Source organism: Diceros bicornis, chromosome 16 (assembly GCF_020826845.1).
Source record: "Diceros bicornis minor isolate mBicDic1 chromosome 16, mDicBic1.mat.cur, whole genome shotgun sequence".
NCBI classification, from domain to species: Eukaryota; Metazoa; Chordata; class Mammalia; order Perissodactyla; family Rhinocerotidae; genus Diceros; species Diceros bicornis.
The window spans coordinates 52559470-52578180 of NC_080755.1; the positions used below are offsets into that span (position 1 = coordinate 52559470).

General features: G+C 45.0%; 1 protein-coding gene across 8 annotated transcripts in view; it reads right to left on the bottom strand.

Moving 5' to 3' along the window:
- RNF152 (ring finger protein 152) overlaps window positions 1–18711 on the bottom strand; it is a 68866-nt gene that overhangs the window by 25429 nt on the left and 24726 nt on the right. For 3 of the 8 annotated variants that reach the window (XR_009222461.1, XR_009222462.1, XM_058557247.1), the window contains one exon: window positions 13224–13313. The exons of the other annotated variants lie outside the window; for them this stretch is intronic. The gene's annotated coding sequence lies outside the window, so the exon portion shown is untranslated. The remainder of the gene's footprint in view (window positions 1–13223; window positions 13314–18711) is intronic. 8 annotated transcript variants of the gene reach the window in all.

Below are 18711 nucleotides of genomic sequence, written 5' to 3' on the forward strand. Positions count from 1 at the left end.
GATGGTAAATTTTTTAGGCTTTGTGGGCCATACAGTATCTGCTACAACTACTCAACACCGTCATTGTAGCAGAAAGCAGCCATATACAACATGCAAACAAATGGACATGCCTGTGTTCCAATAAAACTTTATTTACAGAAACAGGAGGCGGGCTGGATTTGGCTTGAGACCTATACTAGAAGGTATTATTTTTAAAGCCAGCACAAGGGATGTAACAGCAAATCACAAAATTAAATTCAGTTCTGATTTTTTTTTCACATTTATTTTTACCACAAGTTTATCATATTCACTTTTTTATTTACTTAACCAACAATTTCCATTACTACATTTTTTCCTACTGAACAATCTGTTATGAACAAGCCATTGTTCCATTTTCCATGCAACACAATGAGGGTCAGAATAATTCCACGTTATAAACATTTCCTGAAAGACCCTTTGTGGCCTAGTTTTCTAACTCGCAGCACAGTTCTACTAATTGACAGCTGACCACATGCCAGACGAAAAAACAACACATTCTTTCGTGTTCCAAGCAGCCCGTTTCTCTTCTGCAGGCCACTGTCATTTCTCTAACAAGGCTGGCAGCTGTCAGACTCAGGCCAACAGTCACAAGGGCTTTGTTTCCCCAGAGATTTGTTTTCATAAAAATTAGGACTCACACGAGGCTCTTCGCGGGTCTAGCCCTTCCTTCATGGCAGAGGTCAAATGCCTGACTATTGAGCGCCTTCCTGGGTGAGCTTCCCCAAGTCACTTCCTGTTTCTGGACTGGTTCTGGCAGCCCCCTTCAACCACAGCCACCTGACTCCACAGAACGGAAGCGGGTTTTCCTCCCAAGTGTCCTGCATTTAAAGTACAGACCTGGCCAGGTGCCTGCTGACCTGCTCTGTGGGAAGGATTTTAGAATGGCCCATGCAGGCACGCCCGCGGGTACCTCGACAACCGTTTCTGAGTGGTTGAGAAAACCATTTTCTTTTTTAACTCATGCACACCACCCTAACAGAAGAGCCAGCTCTAGCTAGAAATGACATGGGTCGATGGTGTGTTTCTAACCATTTTCACTCATTTCTCAAGTCAAGCCTCACCAAATTAGATATTAACTTTCTCCAGGATTGTCAGCTATTGTTTAAAAACCAATAGTATGTGGGTGTCTAAAAAGCACAAAGTGTAAAACTCTACAAAGCACAAATGACGCTTAGCAACTTGTTTGAAAGCCAAAGTGTCACACAACTAATCTGAAAAGAGTTACGAGTAACAGAACATTGAAAATCATAAAAGCAATACCCCACTGTCACCCTTCCTACTGTCAGCCTTTGCGATGGCAAAGGACATTCATTGTCTCAATCTGGTGAAATAAGCCACACTGGCTCAGGTGTTTTTTGTGTACTTGTTTTGTTGTTCATGTATGAGAAACATATTCAGGACGGTAGGATATTCACAGCAGCACCTTTTACCTAGAAGATAAGCTTCTTTTTCTAAATAACTAGCACAAAGAGTCCAACAAATTATTCATGTTGCATCTACCCAATAACTCTAGAGGTTATGAGAGAATATAGTGCCACATAATGACATTTCAGACAATGAACCACATATACAATGGTGGTCCCATAAGATTAGTACCATATAGCCTAGGTGTGTAGTAGGCTATACCATCTAGGTTTGTGTAAGTGCACTCTGTGATGTTTGCACAACAAAACTGCCTAATGATGGATTTCTCAGAAGGTATCCCTGTCATTAAGTGACACATGACTGTAAAAGTAATGATAACATGGGCCTGCAGGTCATATGTGCTTACAACTTGTATCTCCAATGAGGGCAACAAGATGTAGTGAATCTTGATTTCTCAAGAGAATGTGCAAAATGCATTTTATTCTCATTTTTAAAGGCTCTGATGACCTTCAGATATTCACAATGGCCTTGCAAAAAGACATTTATTCACCCACTCACTCTAATGATGAACAATTTATGTAGGGCAACTAACAAAGAGTCTATCTCATTCATTTTATTCCCTCTCTTCCTCCCTGGGGCCATAAGTGGATACAAGGGCAGAAAAATGTTGGTGACACTGTAAGATTTTTATTCTAGCAGGGAGGCTGGGTTAAGGTGATTTTCTTATTCACTTGTAAAGGTGACAGTTTGGGCTGGGCTGTGTAAGCAGGGAAATGTTAGGGATCTCAGATAAAACCTGGTTAAACAATGAAGATGGTTCAGAGTGCCAGACTTCTCACCAAGCCCACACGTCAGCCCACGCCAGCTAGGCATAGAGTGCATACAATTCAGGCCACCACTCAAACCAAACGGGCCACCTGGGAGCTTTTGTGCTAGAAAACATCAACCTTTCATCTGTTTAGATGCTCAAGTTTGAAGTTTATAGTGAAAAAGTTTCTTCTCTTTCAATAGGTTTTGAGAGTTGTTCTATCACTTCATCTTAAATGGATAGATACATTCATACCTTAAGACACTGCTCAGTTTATGTGACTACCCTCTAATGCACTCACACTGCCCACTCCTTGAGAAACTGGCTTCCTATAGCAGAGGCAGCCCAGCTGACAGTCCTCCCAATTAAAACCGTCCTCCCAGTAATCATTTGCATTTGGTGAACGTGACCCTGCCCACTCAAAAATTTAGCCAATGCACACTTTATAATTCTCAATCCAACCAGGCTCACTCTTGTTTGTAGCTTTTGCCTAACCTTTAAGAAAATTCCAAAAAACTATCTTGGAGAGTAGCTATGGTATCATGAATAGAAAGTCAAAGTTGCAAGAGTCATTTAGTACCAAAGATGGACCACTTCTGTCTACCCTGGAGCCACTTCTCTTCCCTCCCCAACCACTGCACCTGAGCAATCTCATCTACTCCAATCCCAGCCCCACCTTGGACCTTGGTTTGTGCTGTTCCTGCTGCCAAGAGTCTTCTTCCCTACCTCCTTGGCTGGACAATTCTTTGGCTTAGAGGTTGAGGTAGGGTGAAAGGTGGTCCCAAACAGACCGATGCACGCTCGTGGAGCACCTGCTCCTTGCTTTTCCTCACTTCTTCTCCCACGTAATTCTTATTTAATGTTTGCCAGAGTGGAAGCCCCCTGAGGACTTACTGCCACCAGCAACACTGGGCACACAATAGGTGTGCACCATACATTCTGGTAAACTCGCAGAAACGTTTATGAAAGAAGCATCAGTCACAGAAATATTAGTACTGCTCACCTCTTCTTCATCAGTAAGAAAGCCAGACAAAGCAATGCACTGACATCTAGAAGCATTAAACTTTCAAAAAAGAGAGAACTACACTTGGGCAGAGCCAAGGCCCTGGACCTTGGAAATTCACTAATCTGGATTGGAATCTCACACTAATTAGCTACATGGCCTTATGCAAGTCACCTAACCTCACTGAGTTACAGTTTCCTCATCTCTTAAGCAGGCGCAATCACACTTCCCTCAAAACATTCTTTTGAGGATTAAATGGGTAACTAGGAAGGTACCCAGCCCACTAGCCAGCATATAATAGCCGCTCAATGAACACTGTGTTCTTTCCCCTACTTACAGTCCCACTTCATTTGGGGAGCAACTGTGACATTGCCAACAACAGAACTTTCAGAAATAAAGAAGAAAGAAGAGGAGAGAAAAGCACAAGACAAGAGGTACCAGAATAACATTTAAAAGCAAAAATATACCTAAAAGGGCAGCAAAGCTTGAACACATAAGCAAATCGGGGCTTTGCTAAATGTGCTATTTCCATCTGAGGTCTGCTTTTGTGGCTGACTTGAAACCCTCATTGCATAATGCCATAACACGTAGCTCTGCTCTAAAAAAGGTTCAGTGTGGTTATAGTCAGAGCTGGTAAAACAGTGCCAAAAGTCTCTCGGCTCCGAATAAATTCCCACAAGTGTCCTTGAATCTGTTAACTACGCAAAGATGGTTTTGCATCAATGGAAAATATAGACATTGCATATTCTGCCTTGAGGCTTACTCTCAAAATCACTACAGCCATGGTGTAAACATTTCTTTTTCTTAAAACATACCTCAGAGAAAGCCAGCCACCAAAGGTGATAAAATTTGAAACTAAAAACTATCATTCAAACATTGACGACAGTCAGACATTTGAGATCACCACTGGGGTTTCTCATAGACTTCTCCAAGTTAACATGTCCAGAATGGAATTCCTGGTCTCCCCCCAACCCACCCCAAAACCTGCTCCTCCCACAGTCCTCCCTATCTCAGGTACTGGCAACTCCATCCTTGCAGGAGCTCAAGCCAAAACCCTCTGCATCATCCAGGTCTTCTCTCTCGGTTACACCTCATATTCCACCAGCTTCACCTTCTTAAAAATGCCTGGAAGCTGACCCCTTCTCTCTACTCCCCCGCCCCCACCCTGGTCCAGGCCATCAGCCCCCTCACCAGGAGCACTGGCAATATCTTGGTCTGCTCCCTGTCCCCTCCTTTGCTCCCTGTAGTCTGCTATCAGCACTACATCCACAGTGACAGTGTGACAACAAAAGCCAGAGCATGCGACCCCTCCCTCAAACCTTACAACAGCCACTCACATCACAAGAAGTAAATGTTCTTACGATGGCCCACAGGGCCCTGCACCATCCAGCCCATCGCACCCAGGGCCCCGCCCTACTCCCTTCCTAGCTCCCTCCACTCCAGGCTCTTCCCTTTGCCTGGAATCTCTTCCCTCAGATATTGATGTGTCTCCTCCTCACCTCCTTCAAGTCTGTGCTCCAAGTCACCTTCCTCAGAAGGCCTTCCTCCACTGCCTTTTTCCAAATTGCAATGCCTCCCAGCATCCCGTCTCCCCTTTCTTTGGTTATTTTTCTCCAGACACATATCATCTTCTAACATCTTATTAAGTTATCTATTTTATTTTGCTTGGAATCACCCTCTAAGTCCCGAGAACACGAGCTCCACGTGTGTCGTATTCGGTGCTGCATCCCCAGTATCTAGAACTGTGCCTGACACGCAGTAGACACTTGATTGAAAAACTGCTTCTGGGGGGCTGGCCCCGTGGCTTAGCGGTTAAGTGCTTGCACTCCACTACTGGCGGCCGGGGTTCGGATCCCGGGCGTGCACCGACGCACAGCTTCTCCAGCCATGCTGAGGCCGCGTCCCACATACAGCAACTAGAAGGATGTGCAGCTATGACATACAACTATCTACTGGGGCTTTGGGGAGAAAAAGGGAAAAAAAGGAGGAGGATTGGCAATAGATGTTAGCTTAGAGCCGGTCTTCCTCAGCAAAAAGAGGAGGATTAGCATGGATGTTAGCTCAGGGCTGATCCTCCTCACCAAAAAAAAAAAACAAAAAAAACAAAACTGCTTCTGGGCTTCTATCACATCAGCCAACTAATGCCCTATGAGGTGGCAGGTAGAACGGGCTCTTACTGACTCTGTCCCTTCTCTCTCTCTGTCCCACCGCACCAGTTAGTTTTCTAGGTTTCTCAACATTTTGCAAGAGATAACAGTGTTTCCACAATTTTTCTGACTGTTAATAATTATACCACACATTTGAACGATTCCATGTCATAAGAGAAAACCTTATAATGTCACATGTTGTCAAAGACAGAAAATTAATGTCACTCCTCTACCATCACTAGGCCCCCAGGGATTAGCAACAGTGAAAGTCCCCTACTAACCCCAGGGCTGAAAGGCAAGAGAAGGGAGGTATCACCAGAATCAGTAAAAACTTGTAGCCATGGAACATCCACCAGGAGCTAACAGAGAGGTAGGGAAGTGGGGCTCAGGCAGGGAGGGAGCAGGGATGCGGGGCAGGGGAGGAGTGCTCTGACCTCTCACTTCTCTTGTCCTCCCATTTCCTGCCAGTGGCCAAACCCAACCTGACGCCAGAGGGCAAGGGAGCTGGGGTGATGCAGCCCAAGAAGGTCTGGGAAGACAGGAGAATGATCTGGAGGGATGAGTGGAGAATGTCCAGCACACTTCTGTTAGCCAATGGAGATCCTGGACTCTTGACCAGTCCAGGGAAGAGCATTTGGAAGGGGTGCCTGGAGAGGAGCTGTGACTTTCCTTACTTTCCCTCACTGTGAGCTATTGATCCACTAGGATCTAGGAGCCAAGTCTGCGTCAGGGAGGTCCTGCTCTGGGGGCTTAACAGAGCATAACCTAAGTACTAACTCCTTAGTCCAAAGCAAGTGGTTTCCAGCACCCAACGCACAAAAACCGAGATGCAGTTGCCATGTGGTAAGGCCAGAGAGTTTCCTTTTTAGAAAATCTCCATTTCTGCTACCTTGAAGTTGACCCTGAAGAACTTCTCTAGACCCATGATTACAGTTTTGAGAACCCTGTTCTCTCTTCTAAAGTTATTTCAAATGTGTAGTAAGTGACCAATAACTGAGTAATTATAGTGAACACCTACAAAATTCTAGGTGCCATTAGCACCCACTCCTCTCAACAGCCACGCAAAGGAAGTATTCATTGCCGAGTTGAAGTAACCTGCCCAAGGTGACCACTGAGCAGACACCACAGCCTGTGCAGTTCTCCAAAATATGAAGAAAGAAGTTTTAGAATCTAATCCAAAATGAAAATTCTTAAACCTCTGGTTTCAGACTACCCAAAACGAAATGGGTCTCTCCAGCAATGCATCTGAATTGATGTAGATTGTGCAACTGTGTAGACTGAATCTTCATCGAATGAGTTTGAGGAGCACCGGGCTTCTCGATTAAGTTCTCTCAATGATTTACGTTGTGACCTGAGGCAATTCTCAATTTCTCAGCAGCTCGGCATTCCTATCTCTAAGATAAATACGATGCCTCTTCATCCAAACTTGTCAGGGACATATTGGGGTGAATTAGCTAATATATCCTTCCTGTCTCTTTTAGAGGCTCTTCTCTCCCAACCTCCTAAGTGTGGATTTTGCCAAGGCAATAATACGGTAGTGTGGAAAGCACATCTGAGTCAGACCCATCTGGAATCAAATGGTAGACCCTCCAATGACAAGCCATTTGACCTTGGGCAATGTGTCCAACCTTGTTGTGCCTTAATGTCTCTCATCTGTAGAATGTGAAAACCAAGAAAGCATGACTTCATACAGTTGCTGGGTGATAAAATGAGAATATATGTGCAAAGCCCTTGGGATACTGTCTGGCACAGAATAACCACTCAAAAGCAGAATGCAATCATTATCATCCTCATTATCTTTTTTCATATGTGGTTCTAAGTAGAACTGGCAAAAGTACAAAATTTCTCTAAGCATTCTCTAGAATTATTCTATGTCCTTAAAATAATTCTCTTTTTCAGTCTTAAAAAGCAGATTTGAAAAATAACCCAAATGGCTGTTAAGATCACCACCAAACTTGACTAATAGTTCTAATTGCTAATAAAACCCAAGTTACTGAAAGGCAGGGCCAAGCTACACAGACTTGATTAGAGCACAAGAAATTCCTACTGAGGGAAATCTTGGAAAAAGAGGATTTCACTTGGGACCATTTTCTATGAAATTTATGAAAAAAATCATAAATTTATGACAGCAAAGTAAACCTGTTTGTGAGTGGTACCCAGAAATAGGTTAAAAAATAAACAATTTCATGAACCATAAAATACCGAAAATGCTTCTCTGAGCTAAGGGATCTGGTGAAAGCTTCCTGGGCTCCTACCCAGCATTCTCACTGTAATTACCTCACCCTGTGAGGTCTCCAGATTCTCAGGGAGCTCCATCTGGGCAGGGACCGTGTACTCCTGACAGCTGTCACAGCGCCAGGCATACAGAAATGCCCAATCATCATGTTTGCTTTGATACATTACTGATTGTGCGGCCAATCAAATCAGAGAACCATGTCCACTCCCAGGGGACCACTCAGTGCATCAGCAACGGGCCAAAAACCTTCCTGTGCCTGGTCTCTAAGACCATCTATTCACACCCACAATAACAGAAACACCCTATGATCTTAACTCTGGTTGGTGCAAATACACCATGTAAGGTCTTACCTTTCTGATCTATCAGAGACAGGCTGTACTCACTCAATCCCTCCCACCACCACTTTGTATCAATATTTACATAAAACGTTTAAGCCATTAAAGTTCTTGGCAAGAGTGTCTACTTTGCATAAAAATCGTATCCATGGTGTAGTTCCAACAAGTAGTAGGTGTCCAATAAATATTTATTAAGAGAGGGATGGCGAGAGGAAGGAAAAGAGGAAAAAACACTTACCCAAGCTGCCCCAGATTCAAGGGTGAAGAGACAAAAGAGCAGGGCCATGGTTACACATCCAGGATCAAAGCCAAGTTTTCTACGTGCCTTACAGCAGCCCTATGAGAAGGCATCTTATTCGCCCATTTTACAGATGCAGAAACTGAGGTACAAAGAGGTTAAATAGCTTCCTGAGTGTCTCTCAGACAATAAGTTTCAGAGCCAAGATTTAAACAGAGACAATATAATCCAGAGTTACACTCAAATACTGCCTTACTGCCTGGACACCTAAATTCACCTAGGGCAACCTTAAGGAAGCCAAGCATTAATGTTTCCATTTATAGATAATAAAATTAAACCCAAGTGATACATGACCAGTAAGAAATCACCTGATTGCTAGAGGTATTAGAGCCAGTGCCTCTACTTGGTCACTAAGAACCCTAGAAAGTAAGGACTCCCAGCTGTTCTTATGCATGAAAATAATCTTATGCTACTGGCTTTTTCTATCATCTCTCTAACTTCAACCCAGAATTCCCACTGAAAATAAAATAGCAACATCTGCATAACACCTTGTGATTTATAAAAACAATTTATCTAATACACTCTCCCTGTGACATACATAAGGGAGATAACGTCACCTGCTGTCAAAGGCCAGGGCGCTCTCAATGACAAGTGGCCCAGAGATGCCCCCGAGGCACACTGCAACTCAGTGCACCCAGGAACAACAGGGAGGCAGCAATGACAACTTTCAAAAACCGTGGTTTCTGGCAACAGTGATTCCAAAGGAAAAAATTTCAAAATGATTATTTTTACCTCCAGACTGGAGACATAAGGACATATGACATAAGTAAAACAGTATTTATCAATTCTCAAGGGGCTTAACCATCTGAGGAGAAAGCTTTCTCCCTCTCACTATTGCTTTTAAAAATCTTTGGGCAATACGAGGAGAAAAGTGTTGGCTTATTGAAATTGTGCTTGCCATCAGGGCCCACCAATCTGTTTCCCAAACATCTCAAGAGTGTTGGCTAAATAAAACTTTTGTATTTCTTGCCAGAAACACACCATAGCTCATAAACTGATATGTTAATATCATTGAAAGATATGACATAGACTCCTCGGCAGAGCACTTTCCCAAAAACTCAAAAGAACATCTAGATCATCAAACTTCAAAGAGAATTGATTTAAAATCTGACTGAGCAGACACAACACTTCTGCAGTGGGTCGCATCCTGGGCTGCACCCTGCAATCGCCGAGGGAGCTTTAAAAAACACCGATACTCAGATTCCACCCACAGAGGTTCTGATTTAATTGTCCTGGGGTGCAGCTTGGACACTGGGACTTTTTTTTTCTTTTGGTGAGGAAGATCAGCCCTGAGCTAACATCTGTTGCCAATCCTCCTCTTTTTGCTGAGGAAGATTGGCCCTGGGCTAACATCCATGCCCATCTTCCTCCACTTTATATGTGGGATGCCTGCCACAGCATGGCTGGATAAGGGGTATGTATGTCCGCGTCCAGGATCCGAACTTGTGAACCCCAGGCCGCCCAAGCAGAGCGCATGAACTTAACCACTACGCCACCGGGCCGGCCCTGACTTTTAAAAGCTCTTCTGCTGACTCTAATGAGCATCCAAGGTTGAGACCCACAGGTACAGAAAGGCACAAACCTGCCTGCTCACCTAAAAAGTGACTCAACAGGTGCTAATGATCATGAACAATGTCACAATTAACAATTATTTGATAACACGGGTTTAAATTTTCAGACACAACCTGTTTGCTGCATAATTAAAAAGTCCTAATTATTGTTCTCCTGGTCTTCCTGACATATCTTAACCTGGAAATCCAGATGAGTATAAAAATTCATTTTAAAAGCAATAACATCTAGGTAGTACTTTGAGATTTATAAATATATAAATACCAAGTCACATTTAATCATTACAAGAACTATGAGGTAGGTAAGTGTATTAGTTTCCTATGGCTGCTGTAATGAATTATCATAAGCTTAGTGAATTAAAACAACATGAATTTATTCTTATAGTTCTGGAGGCCAGATGTCTGAAATTAGTCGCCCCGGGCTAACGTCAAGGTGCGGGCATGGTTGGTTCCTTCTGCAGGCTCTGAGAGGAGAATCTGTTTCCTGCCCTTTCTCAGCTTCTAGAGGCCACCTGCATTCCTTGGCTTGTGGCCCCTTCCTCATATTCCTCTGCTGCCTCCCTCTTATAAGAAAGGATCCTTATGATTATACTGGACCTACCCAGATCATCCAGGATAATCTCTCCATTTCCAGATCCTTAGTCACTTCTACAAAGTCCCTTTTGCCATGTAAGGGAACATTCACAGGTTCTAGGGATTAGGACAAGAATATCATTGAAGGCCATTACTCAGCCAGCCACAGCGTAAGGCAAACATCACCTCCAGGACCGCTATGCCCATTCTCCCTCCCCACCACCCTCACTTTTCAACTGAAAGTGAAGCTCAGGGTTGCATGACTTCACCAGGTCCCACATCCGGGACAGGGTCGAACTTAAACCTGATCTTGTAACGCCAAGCCCCACTTTCTTTCTGCCACTCCTGTGGCCTCCCCATGATAAGCCAATGTTTGCAATATTATTTTCCTTTCCAAGCATTCACCACACTGTTAACAAGAAGTGTTTTCACTCTGCCCCAATCATTATCTCTGTTTCTCAGCCAATACATGCCAAGTGGAAACTTCCAGTTCCATGCACCCCCACCGGTAAACCTGCCTCAAGCCAGACCCCTTCCCTCTGGTCCAGAAGAACCAGCAAGCACACTGAGGCAGTAATTTATTATGCAGACTACTATATCCCAACTCCCTGAGAGATTAGCCATACACGAAAGTACATGGGGAAAAAGCAAGCTCTCAGTTTTCAGAGAGTGAAACAGTCTGAATGTGCTAAAACATACACACACACAGTAACCATCTCAAAAATTTATAAGAGGTGACACCCATATCTTCCATGTTTGAAACCACCTATTCAGAATTACATAGGTAACCATCCTCGCGGAGATTTTCCGTGGTTCCTTTCTCTCTTCCTCTCAACTGAAGGAACTAAACTGAGGGAGTGGTATTTAGAGTATCGGTTAGTGGTCTTCTGAAATGTGGAATTATTTTAGCTGGGGTAATCAGGAAGTAGCAGGCAAGGCTTTCAACACCAAGAATGTTCTAATCCGATGGTCACACCTCCACCCATGCCCTGGGATTTCACATCCCCCTCTCCTCTCACATCAGGGAGAAAAGAACCCGGGGCTGAATCACAGCCACTTGAACAATGGGGGAAAGTAAACAAGCCAAGCAAATCTCACCGCCAAGCTCACACCTCACCTGTGTCTGTGTTCAATCTGATGTGAAAATACTGGTGAAGAAAAAAAAATCAATGCCTCATCAGAATGCAACCAGTGTAATCCCAGCAAGTTACGTGATTTTCCTGGACCAAGATAACCCATCGACTCTGTCCCCAAAGCTATAAAATAACTGCAAATGGGGCTTTTAAAGGTCATGTGGAAGAATTCAAACAACCAGAATATTGTATTTTAAACAAGCTAATGCGGTGGAGAGAAGGAGCAGGGCTGGAATATATTTAATGGCTTGTGTTCATGCCAAATCCATGCTCAGAAGCTATAACTGTATACAATTATAACCAGTATTTGGAATGATTCTAAGGGGCAGCAAGAGTCCCTGACCTCTAAGAGTCAGTTTTGGTCACTAATTCAGAACAGTAAACCAGTGCATTTCGTCACGCTTTCTCACAAGAGCAGCATCAGAAGGGAATTCTGGTTACTGCAAGTCAACCATAAACATATAATAACATTAGGATGTTCTAGTCCATGTGATTCATTATTTTGACAATACCATAGCCTCAAAAATAACCTGGCTAAACTAAAAGAGAGTACACTTGCTAAGTATTCCTTATTCCATCCTTTAATAAAACCCCTTGATGTTTTCCAAATCCGCGTAAAGAGCCCTGGGTTCTTATCCTGACTCTGCCACTAACTCACTGTGTAACCTGGACCTGTCACCAGTCACTCAACTTCTTGGGGTCTCAGGGTTCTCATCTATAAGGTGAGAGGGCTGGACAAGATGACCTCCAAGAGCTCCTCCAATTCTGACTCTAGAAGCTTCCAAAAGATCCATTAACAAAATTTACTGGCTGACTTCTATCTGAAATTAGATTCCAATTGAGTTGGTGAATAAAGAGAAGACAATGAAGCCGATGTTCCACACTCTTAACAACTAAAAGCTGGAGAACACACATAAGCTAGAGAACAACATGGTGAAATACAAAACAGGTCCATCTCCTGGGAAAGTTACAGAGCCTGGGAGTCCCAAGAGTTTACTTCAAAGACCCCTGGGTGCGCTTATACCTATCTGCAGGAGGGTCCTGCATTCTCATGCTGTCACCGGCACTCAGAGCCACCCAAGTGCAGGCACGGAAGGGATGGGTGGGGTGGGGGGTCATCCTTGGGATTTGGATCCCACACGAGCATCATCGCTAGAGCCCTTCTGGCCACCAAGGGTCCAGCATAGTCTTCAAGGTCACTCTGATCCAGGGATAGCTACTCCCTGGAGCTGGAAACTGCGTGTCTAGGGGATTTGCTATACCTTCTTCCTTCTGTCGTCACTAGAGGTGAGGAAGGGAGGTGGCAGAGCCACTGTCGTCCTCCCGAGGGCCCGCAAAATTAGCCACAGAAAATGAAAAGTGGATTTGCAGAGCTGTTGAGCTCTCTCGGGATTTAGTTCCCTTAACAACCGGCTCCATGGAACCAACGTGCTTGGTGAAGTGGGAGAGCTCAGAAAAAAAGTGACAGGAAAATTGAGGACTTGCTATAAAAATCATCTTCAAAAAGCCATAATTATCACAAGACTGTCACCTAAGCATTATTTACAAACATCCTTCTGCTCAATTCCTTCTCTTGGAACAGCCCTCATCTAGATATAGCACTATTACTCAGGGTAACATTTTAAATTAAGTAGTAAAACAAGGAAAAACCAGCATTTTTCAATCAAAACTCTGGAGTGCATATAATTAAAATAGATGCAGGGGAACCAGCATAAAAGAGAGAAAATCTGACTTTTTACCTTTGAGCTGACAATTCCTTCTTAGCAGTTGTGTAAGAAGTCCGTTTTCAAACACTGTCATGCACACGGCTCACTAGGCTACCTCCAACGCTGCAAGAGGGAGAAAGTGTGGAGATTTTTCTATTTTGCCGGTGAGAAAACTGAGACTTTAAGGAAATTAAGTGATTCACCCAACATCTAGTCGCAACAAAAACCCAGATCACCAAATTCTTTATTTCAATGCCTCCTCCGGGACATTGAACACATGTCCACGTGGTTATTTTTCATGGTGAAACCAAAATAATTTTTTGTGTGTGTGTGAGGAAGATCAGCCCTGAGCTAACATCCATGCCAATCCTCCTCTATTTGCGGAGGAAGACCGGCCCTGAGCTAACATCTATTTCCAATCATCCTCCTTTTTTTCCCCCTTGTCTCCCCAAAGCCCCCCAGTAGATAGTTGTATGTCATAGCTGCACATCCTTCTAGCTGCTGTATGTGGGACGCGGCCTCAGCGTGGCCAGACAAGTGGTGCATTGGTGCGCGCCCAGGATCCGAACCTGGGCCACCAGTAGCGGAGCATGCACACCCAACCGCCAAGCCATGGGGCCGGCCCCTGAAATAATTTTTATATCAAAAGCTGTCATATATTTTCCCTGGGCCTTACTTTCAAACCTTTAGGGCCCCGGAATACTCTGGGTTTGAATCCTGGCAAAAGGCAACAAATTTTCAACCGCCACGTAGATGGAGTTTTCTCTACAGGCAGCTATATAGCAAGAGAATGCTCCTCACAGCCTGTTTTTATGACTCCAGCTCCCTGCCTTACCCTACTGTGACTTCTTTTAAATGACCAAGCCCTGTGGTTCATGTTTGAGCTCTGACCGCACAGGGGCACAAAAGCAGCAAATAACTCCACAGTCCACTCCCACGTCTCCCAGGCCCTGGCCAGCAATCAAAAACCTGACTGTGAGCCTCTGCTCATTCTATGTTTGGACGGTATCGTATCACAAAATACCTCTCAGCCCCAGCCCTGTTAATCAACAGTCATTTAAAGCACGTTTGTCGTGGAAGCGTATAAACATCTACATTCAACAGCGTTTTCCAAAATAACGCATTTGCCCTGTGATTAAAAATAATCAGATAACTAAAACAACAGCAGCAGCAGCAAAAAACAACCTTAGTCTGTGCTGAGGTGGTGGATATGAGTTGAGCTCTATTTGGGGACCTTCTCCGCTACTAAATCTGCAGAAATAAACGAAGCAGGGCTAAGCCCCTGAGAGGGGCTGGGTAGGGCGACTGCTCTGTCCCAGACATGGTCTATCCCATCCTGGGATCAGGCTGCCCCAGTCTTCCCTTCTCACAACTGGAATCCCCTCCACCCATCAACCCCAGTTTCTAGGACCAGCCCTACCCTTATGGGAGACATTTAGGTAGTTTGGATGCAACCCCCTGCGATCCCACTCAAATCCCCTGGACTGCAGCTCTGCTGTGACTTCCTGTCCGGGGCTCCTCTACACTTGAGTCTTTTCTTGGCTCCTTAGCCCACCAGGTCTGAAGCTCACGGAACTCCTGGCTTCCCCTCCCTCCCCCAGGCCACCTGGAACTGCCTTTCTGACAACCCTGTACCGTAGGACCCGGTGCCTGTCCCTGAGGTACTGCTACCTCTGGAAATATTCCCCAATTCTGTCTCCCTCAACTTCCAATTGCAACCTGTCACCCAAGGGGATGCCCCACGCCCCCAGCCCTCCTGGAGCCCCTCCATTTTATCTGGCAGGTGGACTTCTACCCAGGGCATCCTCTGGGCAAGTCTACAGCACTCCTTCTCAGCCCGGCTGGGCCCTGAGAACAAGACCAGCAGGTCCTCCACTGACCCTCTGCAATTCAGACCTTGTTCTTAAATACCTCTGTCCAAGCCTAAAATCTATTTATTCATGGAGGTGAAGCTAGTGAGTGGCTGTCCTCATTATCATCCCTCACTATTTATCTGAGATCTTCCAGCGGCTTGCATATAGCAACCTATTCATTGCCTTGCAGACATCATGATGCAGCAAATTTCACTATTTTCACACAGAGATGAAAAACCTGGGATCCTATTTTAATAAGAAATGTGCTTAAGTTTAGTCAGCAAAACTGGGGCAAAACCAGGACTAAACTCGGTGTCTCCTGGCTTTGTTCTTACCGTGTGAATCCTATTTAGGGAAACTCCGTGTTTCTTATGCACCGAGTTATGTCAATTACCGAGTGTGGGAGAGCGGAGGAGGCACTTCGTAACCCACATGGGTCGCGGGTGGATCTGATGCCCCCGGGCCATGACCCCGTGTTATGGACGAGCGCTAGGGCTCTCTGGCGTCCCAGTCTCCTGCACGCACATTCAGAAGCCACCACTCATTCCACCTCGCAGGATGGGACAGAGTAGGCATTTGCTCAAATTCCCACCTCAGTACTTCCAATAAAACCATTTGTTTCAAATAAAACTGGAAGGACTTGTGTACTACCCCCAGGTACCATCTAAGCTTCTTGGTTTCAGGCTCAGTTGACTTGAGTGAAATCGGCAACAGAGCATGAGAGGGCTGTTTGGGTGCTAATTCAAACTCTAAGTTGCTTCCGAAGTACTGCACAACATTCACACACAATGTTCCCGGGGCTCCAGGACACAGTCATTCGAGACATAATGTCATGGCTACCAGTTCTGGAAAGAGCCAGGGGAGCTGCTTCCCTGTCCAGGGTGGCATACACTGCCCTCTGACTGTGGGCTTGAGCTGCAGAAGGAATGAGTATCAAACCACCCGCGGGGGGCAGGGGTGACAGAGGGGTATGGGTTGAACGGTGTCTCCAAAAAAGGTGTGTTTAAGTCCTAAGCCCCATATCAGAATGTGGCTTTACTGGGAAATAGGCTCATTGCAGATGTAATTAGTGAAGACGAGGTCATACTGGAATGACCTCGTAATCCAACACCTTCTTAGTTCCTCCTACCTCATATGCTTATAGAAAGGTATTACGTAGGTGTTTTCCTATCCATGATCCTATTTAACCTTCATCACATTTGTGGTAGTGCAAGAGGGCAGGTATTATCATGCCCATTTTACACACAAGGAAACTGAGGCTCAGACGAGGTCAGAGGCTGCCCACAGACAAGAAGACCGTCATGAAAACAACTTCAGTTGACAAAGCAAGAGGCTTTCAAAGAAAAAGTGGGGTGGGAGGGTGGAGGGGAATAAATAACAGCCCTAAATATTGTCTAAAAAAATAAGATGAGTTAAACAAAAGTTCTAGAAGCCACCCATGTCCCAGACAAATCAAATTTGTTGGCCTTAAGAAGTAGCACTTTTAGGGGCCAGCCCGGTGGCACAAGCAGTTAGGTGCGTGCGCTCTGCTGCAGTGGCCTGGGGTTCGCCGGTTCGGATCCCAGGCACGCACCGACACACTGTTTGGCAAACCACGCTGTGGCAGCGTCCCATATAAAGTGGAGGAAGATGGGCACAGATGTTAGCCCAGGGCCAGTCTTCCTCAGCAAAAAAAAAAAAGAGGAGGATTGGCAGATGTTAGCTCAGGGCTGATCTCCTCACCAAAAAAAAAAAAAAAGTAGCACTTTTACCTTTTTCAATCATTCAGGTAACACTGCTGTAGAAACAATCCGCCGATTCTCCAACCAGCTTTTTACATTAAATTATCTTAGGCGGAAAAACTGAACACATTTCCAGGCTTGAAATGTAAGGACTCTGGCCTTTGTGTTCCCTCTCATTTCCTGCTTCCAAATCTTCAAGCATTCCTGTGTGGCCACACGGCCCTTCCACAACCGTCACCGTCACCCTGCACAAGGGCGCATTTTCTGGAAGACAGACTTCAGAGAGTGTGAAGCATCCACAGACTCGAGTCCAACAACCCCTGATGACTGAATTAACCACCTCCCAAAGCAACATCTGATAAGGGGAAAAAAGGCGGAGACAGCGTGGGTGGCAGGTGTTCCAGGAAAGGACAGGACAGAGAGGGTTAAGCTGAAAAGCACTGGAGATAAGAAACCTGGGTGGAGAGCTCCCAACTTACCAGCTGCCTTTTCCATACATTTTAATCTTTCCCTTTCTGGAAAACACCCAGTCCCTGCTCACCGAGAAAACCCAAACCTGCAGGCAAGACGTTGGGTACCCCAATACCTACCACTAACCATTCTGGAAAATGACGTCTGCCAAATGCCATTCCACATTTTGTCAGCTAGAAAATATTAAACACCACTGAAAAAAATTCAAGGTTTCTTTTACAGATTTAAATGTCTACTTATTTCAAAATGAATTAGTAGTTCTCCGGGTTTCATAATGTTTAATTCATTAATGATAACTACCGCTTGAGCATTTGAAAGGAAATTGCTTCCAGGATAAAATTAAATGCAAAACTCTAAACAGTGATTCATGGCTGCTCCTATCTAAATTACTAATCCATGTGACAAACCTGGTTGGTAGCACAAAAAAGCAATACTATTTTCCCCCGTTGCCTTTATATACTTTGCTGAATTGTTTTGCAAACTGCCTAAACCCAGGTCCTAGATAATCCGCTGCCAGCAGCCTCCATTCCGTTGTGGAATTTAGTACTTACAGTCTCTATTGCCACAAAGAGGTTCATAATGGACTAATATTTTTGTGCCTCAGAAAAGAGTTTTTTCAACATTAGATTTTAGACATATAGTCCAATGGATTTCCAAGGAAACTCATTTTAAATTGAAGGCAAATATCCCCATGATAGCTGTCCACATGGCCCGCAAAGAAACCTGCATAAAACTCTAAAAATGGCTATTTTCTTTTAGTTTGCAAGGAAGGCTAGCTGAGGAAGGCTATTTTCTTTTAGTTTGCAAGGAAGCTGAGGTTCAATTACCTATCCTCCTGTTAGAACGAGTGGGCACTAGAGTAACCACACTGTCCAAAAGACAAGATAATATAATGCTTCTGAAGTTTCATCAAGCCCAGGTCATTCTGCCTCCTAAAATTTTCCTCAGGTCTGTTCCTACCACTACCTGGGTTCACAGCCTAGGCTAGAGTGGAGAAGCGGGCAGGGATAGTCCGGAGCACGTACGTCGACCTCCAAAGGAGCTCAGAGGACCAATGCCCCACAGGGCACACCCCCCTGGCACCTGCCACCCAGACCACCACAAAAGCGCTGCAAACCAGGCCCCCATCTCCAGTCTCGCCCTCACTCCAGCCTCCTGTGTACTGCTCCTAAATGGCAAGTCAGAGCCCCGCCAGCCCTCAGGCGTGCTACTCCACGCCAGGGCTTTACATATGGTGACTCCTTTATCCTCGGGACAACTCGGGGGAGGCGCCCTCATAGTCCCCAGATTGCAGAGCAAAGGACAGCAGCAAACATGCTCAAAACACTTGACCAAGTTACAAAGGGAGTAACTGGCAGAACCAGGATTCACACTCACACTGTCTGCCCAACTTTCCATCCTTTGAACCATCTGATGGTGCCACCCCAGAGCTTCGAATATTCTACTCACTCCTTATTACCAACCAGTGGGGCCCAC